We start from the raw sequence: 12,932 nt of genomic DNA, 5'->3' as shown, positions 1-12,932 counted from the left end.
CGGTAGTGATCTCGATAGTAAAACCATATTCGCCAACCCACATTTAAAATGGTTATACGAGCGTGGGTGGGAATGGATTTAATGCAGTTCCCGGGAAAGGTTATGTAAAAAGCGCTGTTAAATTTTAGATTTATATTGACTAGTCGATGCCAAAACAACAACGGTTTGCTGACGTCGGTAAAGCGAAATGTTCATATAAGTTGAAGTAATATTGTTTGTTGTATGACCCTGACTACTGCAAAAATAAAATTTCACAATATATTAAAAATCAAAGGGATTCATCCCCTTAAACGAAAGATTTTTGTCCAGGCTGTATCTCATGAAGCGTGATACGGTGATACTTAGACAGTGGAAATTTCCGAGATAATATTGTGTTTCTGTTGTCTCTCGGTTAATACGTTTTTTTATAATAATAATTATATTTAATTTATATACTATTATTATTTATATTTAGGGACAAAATAACAAATCATTTTTTAAGAATTATAAACGATTCAATGTCATTTCATGAAACATTTCAACAATTACTATTTAATTTTGTTTTAATTATTACTGACGCCACAAAAACTTTTGATATTAAAACCTGACGCAATGACACAAGGACAACTGAAAAAAATGTGTAGAATCATATAAAACTTTTACTATAGGCAGCAAGTATTTAAAATTTATCAATTTTCTAAAACAACGTGCGTTGTTTATCTATTTGTCCGCAACATCTAAACATTGTTCAGTATCTGTTTCATTATAAAGGTAGGGATAGTTTTCATAAATCGTAGGGCGAATTCAGCCAAACATCTGCGCCTAACAACGATATGAGGTCATCGGCTTGCACGCTCAACCGATAGCGGAGCTCCAATTGACCTCCATTGCTAACTGTTAAAACAACAATAATGCAACATTGCCCTTTGTACCATTACGAGGGAAATTAGGACGCTTTTACTTGTTATAACAAAATATACCAACTTATAATTAATACCTTGAATTGATAGAAGCATTAATACTCAATACATTAAAAGTTCTGCTTATGCCATATAATATAAAACATGTTTAAATTTTTACGTAGGTTTCTACACCTATTCTGATGATGTTTATATATAGTCCCTCCAATGTTAATCCTAGCCACGGTGGCCAGGTCGGTTGGAACCAGACTTGTAATTCTGCTGTTGTACTAGCACGATTCTGAGATAGCAATTAGTCAGGCAGCAATTATTCTTGGATGACATTTAATACAAAAACGGCACTGTTGCATGGTTAGTAGTGACAACGGTCGTTTGTAAATTAAATCTTATAGAGAAGAAATAAGGTCTACAATTCAACACGTTCCTTCTTTACTAAAGAAAATGCATCATGAATACCATGGCAAGAATTATTCTAATGAAGCTAACAACAGGATCTTCTATCAAATATTAATTCGTATGAGAGGTTCTGTTATCATAATAAGCAATGTAAATCCATACTAATATTATAAATGCGAAAGTAACTCTGTCTGTCTGTCTGTCTGTTACTCAATCACGCCTAAACTACTGAACCAATTTGCATGAAATTTGGTATGGAGATATTTTGATACCCGTGAAAGGACATAGGCTACCTTTTATTGCGAAATATGTACCACGGGCGAAGCCGGGGCGGACCTCTAGTTTTCTATAAATATGCACACGCTCTTAGGATTAGTAAACTTGAAAATATTTGGCAAAGAGGAAAATTATTTTATTTGATGATAGGTACAATACGTGTGTCATATTATTCATATATATTCACAGGAAGCCAATAAACGTAATAATATGCTATTGTTTTAAGTCTGCTTCTCCATAAGAAAGGATTCGCCTTGGCCGAAATTAAATTAGCCTGGGCCCAAAAAATAAAAATAGATACTGCTGTATTTTATTTGAAACTATATTTTTATCATTATTAAAACATTTAATGGACCGGTTATATATTACGGAAATCGATAATACCCCTCATATAGGACAAGGGCGAAGTAAGATTTGATATACTAGTATAATTTTTATCTCTGCTCGGTACGGCCATTTTGCAAATGCCTGAAATTTTTATGTGTTTTGACGTGAACTAAATAGTACGGGAGCTAGCAACGTTTAAAAAAAAGTCATTTTAGTATAGTTGGGTTTTTGATATACTGTTTCTCTTGCTATTTCGGTTAGAGTCCGGGCTGTCTGGCTGGCCGCAGTGGTTGCGTTTAATAGTGCGCATCTTATCTGCACAGGAAAATATCCTTAATTTAAAGTCATTTTTTAACGCGTAATTTTTAATCTTTTGCCTTTAGATAGATCCATCAGACATAATTTTTTTATTGCAAGACGTTTTTTTCGTTGTAAAATAGGTGCCATACGCAATTTTTATTTCAATATAACTAAAATGTCATCGAAATAGTTAAGTGAAATTACATCAACATGAGTCCGCTTAAAAGGTAAGTAATAACTTTATTATTTATATTATATTATCCTTTTTTAATACTTATATTGAATAATTAGTAAACTAATATTTTTAATAGATGGTTTCATATTTATTACACTTTTGGGTATAAATATGAATTTGATGATATTTGTATTTTCTAGTGTTTGATTTTACGCGAGTATTATACATTTTGAAATTAAAGACTTGGGAAAATAATACAATGAATAAATCGCGTTTAAAATCCGTTAAAAGTCTTTGATTTCTTGATGAAATTTGGTTTTTATCAAGTTTACATTAACGTCCTATTTGAGGTTCGTTGGGAAAAAGGAGGCGATATGGTAGATTGTTGCAAAAAAACTGTAAATAGTAAAATGAATATTATATATAGTATAAGTAACACAGTGATTACTTATCCTTCACTGGGACTCATGTTGATGGAATTTCACTTATTTCGATGATATTTTAATTATATTGAAATAAAAATTGCGTCTGGCACCTATTTAACAACGAAAAAAACGTCTTGCAATAAAAAATGTATGTCTAATGGATCTATCTAAAGGCAAAAGATTAAAAATTACGCGTTAAAAAATGACTTTAAATTAAGGATATTTTCCTGTGCAGATAAGATGCGCACTATTAAACGCAACCACTGCGGCCAGCCAGACAGCCCGGACTGTAACCGAAATAGCAAGAGGAACAGCATATCAAAGAACCAACTATACTAAAATGCTCACTTGTCAACGTTGCTACCTCCTAGAATAAAATGTGTCGCATAAAAGTCACAGTGTTGTTTGGGGTTACAATGATAAAACTAATGTACGCATTGAGTTGAGACATGCCTGCAGTATTTATTGCGAAACCCACAGAGTCCACAATGGCAGTGTGGACGACGACCTTGTAAGGTCATATAAAAGGCAGTATCATTTTGTAAAAAGGTGAAGATTTCGTTCCTTCCTATGTCAAAATAGTTTAGCTATGTTTGCTCAGATAACATATTAACTATTGCAGATATGTTTAGCATATATAAGTATTAAGTACCATAATCATAGAATAGAAAAGAGAATAATTAGTATGTGAGCAAAAATCTGACCACGTTATTCTTACGTATTAATCTACTCAAATAAATAGGCAGTTGGTATAATGTGGACCCTGCATACTACATATTTTAAATAAGTGAAAAATATATTTACTTTAAATTTGGGATAAATAACATGTCGTATAGTTAGGTTCGGTACTGCGCAGCCGGCAGCATCTAGTCACAGGGACAATTTAGAGGGTAAACTGCGACCATAATAATATATTACTAGGGCGAGCGTGCAGTAAAAAAAAAAAACTTTTAAAAATTATGCAAATTAACGAGCATATACAAGAGGCAGATTATCTTATTAAGTTGAGCAATGACAATATGGATCGTTTTGAGTCGCTGACCAATAAATATGTATGTCAGTGTTCAAACAGTAACAATGAGCAACCGTCGCCCCATAAGTCTGACTACACAGACATACATAGTGTTAAACCCACTACCACAATTCAAACCAGTAATACTAAATACCTTTCAAAGCAGGAAATTATTGTGTTGTCGGATAATATTGGTCAGGGATTTGGCGCTATGCTTAACAATTTAGGGCTTAAAGTTACTAATGTTTGTACGCCTAACAGTTCATTTAAATATATAATCAAATCACTGGATCATTTCAGCTTTAATAAGAATAATATTGTAATTATATTATATGGGGACAGTTTAAATATAAATAATAAGGATATTGATGTAGGATTTAAAAAAATGTTAGATATTAGTAGTAAGACTAAATGTAAATTTATGTTGTGTACATTGCCATACCTACCTGGTTTAACACAGGAACAAAATAGATTAATTCATAATATGAATTTAAAATTGTATAACCTAACAAATCATCATTGTGATGCATTTATTTACTTTGACATTAACTTATGTATTAAATCTTTTACTCTGACAAGGAATACAGTGTATCTGCCATCTAGATATAAGCGTGAACTTGCTATGTTAATAGCATATAATATTAACCAGTCTGGTACATGTTCGGTATCAGACCATCAATCTACTATAATTTTATGTAGTAGTAATTATATTATACATCAACCTAGGTTAAGTGTTGACAGACAATCTAGCCCTAAGCTAGATTTAAACTAGTATATAAGACAACAGCTAAGCAGTCTTTTTCCATTGTGCATCAAAATATTCAAGGCTTGGCTAGCAAATTGTTAGAAATAGAATTGTTTCTGAATGATAACAATATTAAAATATTTTGTGTAACAGAACATTGGCTTAAACAATGTCAGTCGTTAGTAAATATTGAAAATTACAAATTAAAAAGTATATACCTTAGGACGCAGGCTATTCACGGAGGTTCTGTTATTTTTGTACATGATAGTGTAAAATGTAAAGAACGAACTGACATTGTTGGTCTTTCTGTAGAACGGACCATTGAACTGTCCTGTGTGGAGCTGGAGCGATATATTATTGTTTGCGTTTATAGACCCCCTTCCAGTGACTATAATATGTTTGAGAAAGTCATGGAAGAAATATTAAAGCGTCTAAGCAGGAGTAAAAAAAAAGTTATAGTATGTGGTGATTTTAATATTGATTTACTTTTACAAACACAAACGGCTACACGAATTGTTAATTTATTTCAGTCATTTAATCTATATAAACTTTTTAACGAACCCACACGAATTACACCTACTTCTGCAACCTGTATTGATAATATATACTGTGACTGCATCTGTTTAGAGAAAAATATTCTCAATACATTGACTTCGGATCACTATGGCCAGAAAGTAGTTTTTGAATGGGATTGCATACCTACATTTAAAAGGATTAATGTTAGGCCTATAAGTAAAAAAGGCATTAATAAATTTAGAGATAATATTAATAAAAACCTGCCCGTACTGAATGATCAATCCTGTAATAATAATCCTTGTGAAATGTTTAAAAATCTTTTCAATTTAGTTCACAATGATTTTGAAAAAATATTTAAAGTTAAATCTTTAAATATTACCAAGGATTTACCATTTAGTAAATGGGCGACACCTAGCATACATAGGTGTAGGATCGTTCTTTATGAGTTATATGGTATGAAGCAATATAATAAAGACCCATCTTTTCATAATTATGTTAGAAATTACTCAAAAATTTTTAAAAAAGTTTGTTTTACTGCAAAGCGTTTGTATATCAAAGAAAAAATACGCGACTCTGATAATAAAGTTAAAACAGTCTGGTCTATTATTAATGGTGAAATGGGTAAAAGCAAATCAAGTAATACCATAAAACTTGTATATAATGACAGGGTTATTGACAAAAGTGCTGATGTTGCGCTTGCTTTTGAAGAATTCTTCAGTAGTGTCCCTGCTACTATTACTAATAGTTTAAATTCGTCTTCAGCACTTGCAGAAACCTTTTTGAGGGACCATGTTGCGGGGTGCAGTACATTATTTGAATTACGACACGTAACTGCTAGTGATATTGTTACTGCCTTTAAGACGCTTAATCTAAAAAATACTTGTGATCTTTGGGGAATGTCCGTAAATTTAGTTAATAATATAATAGAAAATATTGCGAAAAATTTAGCTTCCATATTTAATAAGTGTTGTGACTATGGTACATTTCCTAATTTACTAAAGCTTAGTAAAGTTATACCTCTATTTAAGAAGGGCGATCAAGAAGACTGTAACAATTATAGACCTATCTCTATTTTACCAACATTAAGTAAGGTATTCGAGAGGTTGATATTAAACCAATTGAGTAGTCATTTTGCATCTAATGATTTACTGCACACCAAACAGTTTGGTTTCACAAAGGGGCGCTCAACCACAGATGCTGGAGTTGCACTTCTAACACATATTTATAAAGCATGGGAAAACTCAAAAAATGCTCTGGGGATATTTTGTGACCTCTCCAAGGCATTTGACTGCGTTGAACATTGTACTTTGTTACGTAAACTTAATCACTATGGAATTACAGGAAAAGCACAGAACCTCATAGCGTCATACCTGCATGATAGGATACAGACTGTAGTTGTTAATGGAGAACGTTCTAGCGGTGCGTCAATTAACATTGGTGTTCCACAGGGGTCCATTTTAGGTCCCTTCTTGTTCTTGGTATATATCAATGATCTTCCCTATTATTTGCAGGATAGGTGTGAAATAGTTCTGTTTGCAGATGATACCTCATTAATTTTTAATGTGGATAGGCATGACCCAAATGTTGACGAAGTGAACAGTGCTCTTTTACACATATCTGAATGGTTTACTGCCAATAATTTATTATTAAATGCCAAAAAAACCACTTGTGTTGAATTTTTACTTCCTAATGTAAAAAAGTTGAACAGAGATATTACCTTGAACGGGGAGGTATTGCATCCTACTGAGTCTACTGTATTTCTAGGGTTAACATTGGATGAGAAACTACAGTGGGGAGCCCATGTCAACACCGCTGCAGGTAAGCTCAGTTCAGCTGCATATGCAGTCCGAAAAATAAGGCATCTCACCGATGAAGATACGGCTAGATTGGTTTATTTCAGCTACTTTCATAGCATTATGTCCTATGGAATTCTACTGTGGGGCAAGGCTGCAGATATAGAAACTATATTTATCTTACAGAAAAGAGCCATTCGCTCTATATATAATTTACGTGCTCGGGACTCACTAAGAGATCATTTTAAGAATACTGGTATCCTTACTGTACCATCACAGTATATATTTAATAATATTTTGCATGTTCACAAAAACGCCGACTTACACACAAGAGTAGGAGATAGACACGATTATGGCACAAGGAACAGGAATAGAATTGAAATGCCATTTTTCCGATTAGCTAAAGTTAAAAATTCATTTATGGGTCAAGGTATACGCTTATACAATAGAATTCCTCTCAATATTAAAGAGTTTAGTAATTCTAAATTTAAAACTTATATAAAAAATGTACTAGTTCAGAGAGCGTACTACAGTATTCAGGAATATATGGACGATAAAGACCCATGGAGGGTTGTCGCGTAAAAACCACAGGACAGTTCTTTGGCATATTATGATATATTATGTATAAGTTGGATATAAGTTACATATTATGTAATATTGACATAATTTTAAAAGAGCAACTATGGAGTTTCTTGCCGATTCTTCTCCATAGATACTGCTTTCCGAATCGGTGGTAAATGTTAAAAATACTTATGTAATGACGATTCGAAAGTGCTACTAAATAGTAGTCTAATTGAATAAATAAATGTTTGAGTTTGAGTTTGAGTTTTATGCTTTTACATTCTTGTATTTAGAACCTTACCATTATTATTTTGAAGATAATGATTTTATCGACTCAACCGTTTAGTCTCAAAGTTTTTAATGTCTTATATTCTTCAAAAGGAACATACCTATTGCGTTTTATAAGCACTTAAGATAAATGTTTAGCACTAACGGACAAGGGCCATTAAATGTAATTTCATAACTTGACATTAAAGAAGTTTAATGTGTAATTTAACATTAAATAGCGGCTTCCTTATAAAGCAGATCGAGGCGATACTATAAGTATGTTACAGTATACTTACAGGGCCGTATGTACCTTATTGAGGACAGGTTAGGATAGTGGAGCCTCTTTGACCTCATTTGCCGAATAAATTAGAGGAGAGTTATAAGAATATGAATTTTTAAATCTTTGGAAAAAGCTATATTTTTTTCATAGACTTTATTTAAAGATGGATGAGATAAACCCTTTATGTATATTGACATTCAATGCATTTTATTAGATTTAAAAAGCACAGGGTAAGTATTGTTCAGTTTTAATGTGGGAGTCAAGTACACTTCGACAAGAATAAGGCCAACTCGTATCGTGGATGGTAGGTAAGAGGTATCACACGGCACACCCACGCAATAACAAGATGTGCACTGTGTTTCGTGCGAGGAGAAGGGGACTCGGAGGCCCGATTTCTTTTCCTCCCCATTCCCAGTGTATCGGAATTCAATCCTTTATTCATCATTAATCCTTACTTAACGGTAAATTAGTCCCTTTAAAGCGGGCAAAGCATTTGTAGAGGTTCTACCTTTGCAAATGGTCGTGGGCCGCGGTGACCGATTGCTAATAACATCATCACAATAATAAATTCAATTAAATATTTGTAGAACCTGTGTCACGTTTTTAATTTCTTGTTGTTGTCAGATTAGGATGTGATTTCCGTTTAAATTGTGGGTGCGTCAAAATATTCGACAGTCTGCAAATATTCAAAATTATTAATTATAGGTAATTCATCAAAGAGACTGAAATTAATTCAGGGCGTTTGAGGGTCGCACTTTGTCTTTAAAATTGTTAAAATCATGCTTAATTTTAATATTTGTCTCTAAATTTTTTACATTTTGTCAACGTCGATCATACCATACGGTAGGTAGGTAATTTGTTTTAAAATTAAATCTTCAAAGTCCAAACGTCAATCAAGATGCTCGTATTTTACAAATTATATAAACAATAACTTTACATAAACACAAAGTACTGAATAGATTCCGGATTTTTCTTTCAGTCGGTGACTGTCAAATTATCTTCAACCACCAAAACTTCCAGCTCTGACGAAGCCCACACGCGTTGGTAAACGGAGTCACATGCAATGTTTCATTTTGTTTTGATTAGTAATAAGACCAAACGTGTGATAATTTACAGAATTGCAATTTATCTACAACTGTATTATGTAAGTGTTATTACTTAGATGTGTGGCATTTTATTCACAGTATATGCAACAAAGTTCTTCCTGATTATTATTATTCATCTTCTTTAATATTCTGGCTCAAATTCGTCGTTTAACATTAATGCGACGATTGCTTAAGTATTCGTTGTCCACATAAGTACAAAGCTACAAAACCAGTTTCCCAATTTATTCGCAGATTAGTGTCAGGCGTTTTATTTCAACGCTATCATTTATTGAATACATAATATGCCAATAAGATGATTAGACTAGTTAAATGTCGGAACTGCGCGGAAAGTGGATTTCGCCGGTCTCTAGCGCACGGTCGGCCGACGTTACACAGCAATTCGCTTGCGCAACAACTCTTGCGTCAAGGCAAGCCTCCGCTCCGGCTCCGGTTCAATCCTCTTGATATATACTTGACTGTTGCTTTACTTATGCGATATATTAGTGCAGTCTATACGGTCGCGTGTTTCACAATATTGTGTATTTTATGCTAATTTTTCTACATAAACTTATGAAAATAGCTCACTGTATAAATTTAACTATTTAAGTTCAGATGAGCAATATATAACAATGAAAGATTTGTTTGTTACGATTAAAGTCAAAAACTGATGGGATTTATGTTCCATGGTAAAGCTATATTTTTACTAAGTAATGTGGGATACCTATCATTTTATTTTTTTTTTATTCCAGGTCAACCCTAGGAGCCAACACAGGAAAAGCAGCTGGCGTGAAGTCTCAAAATTATGTCCCATTTATCCATCTTTATCAAAATTTGAGTCAAGTTATGAATTAAATGGAAATAATTTATTTAAAAAATATAGAAAAAACCGGCCAAGTGCGAGTCAGACTCCCGAACAAAGGGTTCCGTACATCTATAATCTCATCTATAATAGACAATCATGTTTGTTGTAGTTATACTAATTTTTACTGTTAGTTGTTATATGTATATGTAAATCCATGAGAGTAAAATTGTTGGGGGTGTATGGGGACCCCCCTTAATATTTATTTTTTTTAATTCTAAGTATTTGTTATTATAGTGGTAGCGCTAAAATAGGTCATCACATTTTACCTCAAAAACAATTGAAAGAATTAAAAAAAAGTTTACCATTAAAAAGTTACATTTTGTTTTTTTGCCAAGTAACATTATGACTTAGCCAGAGGTTGTGTGTTCAATTCCCACCTGGGGCAAATATTTGTGTGATGAACATAGATGTTTACTCTGTGTCCGGGTGTAAATTATAATTATTATCTATGTAAGTACCTAACTATTTATTAAAAAAAAATAATATATATATATATATGTATGTTTATCAGCCATTGTGGTTTCCATAACACAAGCGAAAGCTTAGTATGGGATCATATTGTGCCGTGTGTGTAAATTGTCCTGAATTTTTTATTTATTTATTATTTACTTTGATTTAATTGAGTTAAATAGCAGTTATTGTACTTATATTCTTATAAAAAAATAATTCATATTTAAAATATTAATCTGTTAACTAGTTCTGTTGATATATAATTCTATTAGTTTGTCTCATTATAATACTGTATGTTTGATAAATGTATTATCATAATGTAACCCATTATCACACTGTATGTATGCAAAAATATAATATGTATTATGTACATAATATTTTAAATTTTGAATAATAATAACTAGTATTTATTATCAAACTCATGATTGTGGTTATTTGTCATTGACTTTGCTATCAGTGCTTCAAACTTAAATAAACAAATTAATAGTTATCATTATAATATTAAATATATTTTTGTACATTAAACACATTTAAAAGATTATTAAGGTAGATCATATTTTATTGATCACCCTTGGTGTCTGAAAAGATTAAAATATGATTTGAGTTTTGACTCAATTTAATTCCGTATTGTCTCGATTATAAGAGCAATTCAAAAACTATTTTAATGCCAATTTATCTCTGCATAATTTCACAGAGAATGTGTGCACAGGTAGAACCCGAAACAGGTGTTTAGATATACCTACTAACTACTAGATCTCATTAACATGGCAGTTTTCTAGCTTGTGCACTATAATTATATCTTCTGCGTAGATGACTAATCTCAATCAATTTGTCAATAGCTGTGACCATAATTCGCTCAGTAGACCAATTCTATTTAACAAACAACTTTTCAATCTCTGTATGCATTTTAAAAATAGGCAAACCAAATATGTTATGTTTTCACCATTCTTTCATGTTTCAAGTTCCCAATCAATAGTGTGATACATAAATCAAATATACTAAACAGTTTTAATTATACACAAATTGAATGAATGATTGTATTACCTAGTTCAGTAATAATTGTGTTAGAATCTATTAAGTAGGTCAAGAATGTTTGATCATACACAATGATTTAATATAATGCAATAATAACTAAGAGGTATAGTCATAAGATTATTCCATATATTATTTAATTAATACAAATAATCATAGATTTAGAAAGCCTCATAATGTTCAATTAGAATATGTCTTTGTGCGCAGTGAGTTTCCAAAAGCATCTGCTTTTTTGTGACTTTTGTTGTTTTTACAACAAGGCAGTTTAATTACATGGTACAGGTCGTGTAAAGTAAAAAGAACGCTGACGGTTAAGCTGCGCATTGGCGATTTATCACTCTATTTGGTGTTATGAGGTGGTATAAGAATAACAAATACCTAGGTAGTTGCGAAGCCACGATTCGCGAGCCTAGTTCAAAAATAAAATAATCGGCACATAGCTTACGTGCAAAACTCGATCCATGTGCAAACACACCCCATCACTTTCATCCAGCATTCTTTTTATGTGACGCGTACTGTAATATGGCACATTTAAAATTGATAATGATGTACAAAAACTATTAAAATCAACATTCAATTGACGCAAACGGCAAAACTGATAAGTAAGAAATGAAAATAAATTGTGTTTTAATATTGAAGAACTTAATTCCAATAGGTATACCACAGCATTCATAAAATTAATTATTGTTTTCAATTAAGATAGTTACTTTTATGCTTATTTATGTAGAAATACATATTATATATATATACAAGTGGTGCTCATTGTAGTAAAACCAAAACCATAATTACTAAAATCAATTGTATTCATTTAGCAATAAGTTTCAATAAATACAATATATGATTTGTCAATATTCATTGCAGGTTATACTATTATTACTCAAATAATCTTACGAGCATCCTAACTAGGTAGGTACCTATATAAAATAGAAACAAACAATGCAATCATTTTCCGGTATTGATGAAAGAACAATATTGCTTACACGCGAAATGGACAAGGCCAAGCACTGACATTTTTGGTTTAGAAAGTAAATAAAAACCTGATTAAAGCAATAAAGCAATTAAAGATTCATTTTAAGATCGGTAAATTTCCACATACATTAGGTAGGTACATTGGAAATCATAATTTTTGCAATAACTTGGTACCTAGATAATTAGGACATCAGTACATGGCTGTTATTATCCTTACAAATACGGATTGGCTAATTGAAACTGGTCTATATGTTTAATATTTTACTAAAATGTAATAAAATAAGTGGAGACAAATATTTTATTTACTTACTGACTGCTTTATCTTCAATATGCGCACAGGTAAAACAATTCTTTTGTGAAAGGATCTCACTAAACACTGGTTTTCAACACACTGACTTAGTAATACGTAAGCAAATTATTTTAACTGCACTTATGAGATAATCTTGAGAATTGAGATATTTGGGATTCACATGTAGCAAAGATATTTTGGTATTTGACAGTAAATTTTTAAATTTTAATGAAGTCGCACTACACAACACACGTCGAACGAAATTCTCACTGG

The 12,932-nt window shown here is 32.0% G+C and overlaps 1 protein-coding gene and 1 long non-coding RNA gene across 2 annotated transcripts in view; one reads left to right on the top strand and one right to left on the bottom strand.

Annotated features, from left to right (window-relative positions):
* The window catches only part of LOC123706379 (solute carrier organic anion transporter family member 5A1), a 45,562-nt gene extending 32,630 nt beyond the window's left edge, over window positions 1-12,932 (bottom strand). Inside the window, exon 1 of the mRNA XM_045655634.1 lies at window positions 12,681-12,932. The gene's annotated coding sequence lies outside the window, so the exon portion shown is untranslated. The remainder of the gene's footprint in view (window positions 1-12,680) is intronic.
* LOC123706392 lies at window positions 8,693-10,391 on the top strand. Its single transcript, XR_006753395.1, has 3 exons — window positions 8,693-8,819; window positions 8,952-9,116; window positions 9,807-10,391. It is a non-coding gene; the product is annotated as an uncharacterized LOC123706392 (long non-coding RNA).

The sequence above is a fragment of the Colias croceus genome, chromosome 1 (assembly GCF_905220415.1).
Source record: "Colias croceus chromosome 1, ilColCroc2.1".
In the NCBI taxonomy this organism is placed as follows: domain Eukaryota; kingdom Metazoa; phylum Arthropoda; class Insecta; order Lepidoptera; family Pieridae; genus Colias; species Colias croceus.
Note: the sequence above shows the minus strand (reverse complement) of the source record. Positions and strands in the feature narration are given on the sequence as shown.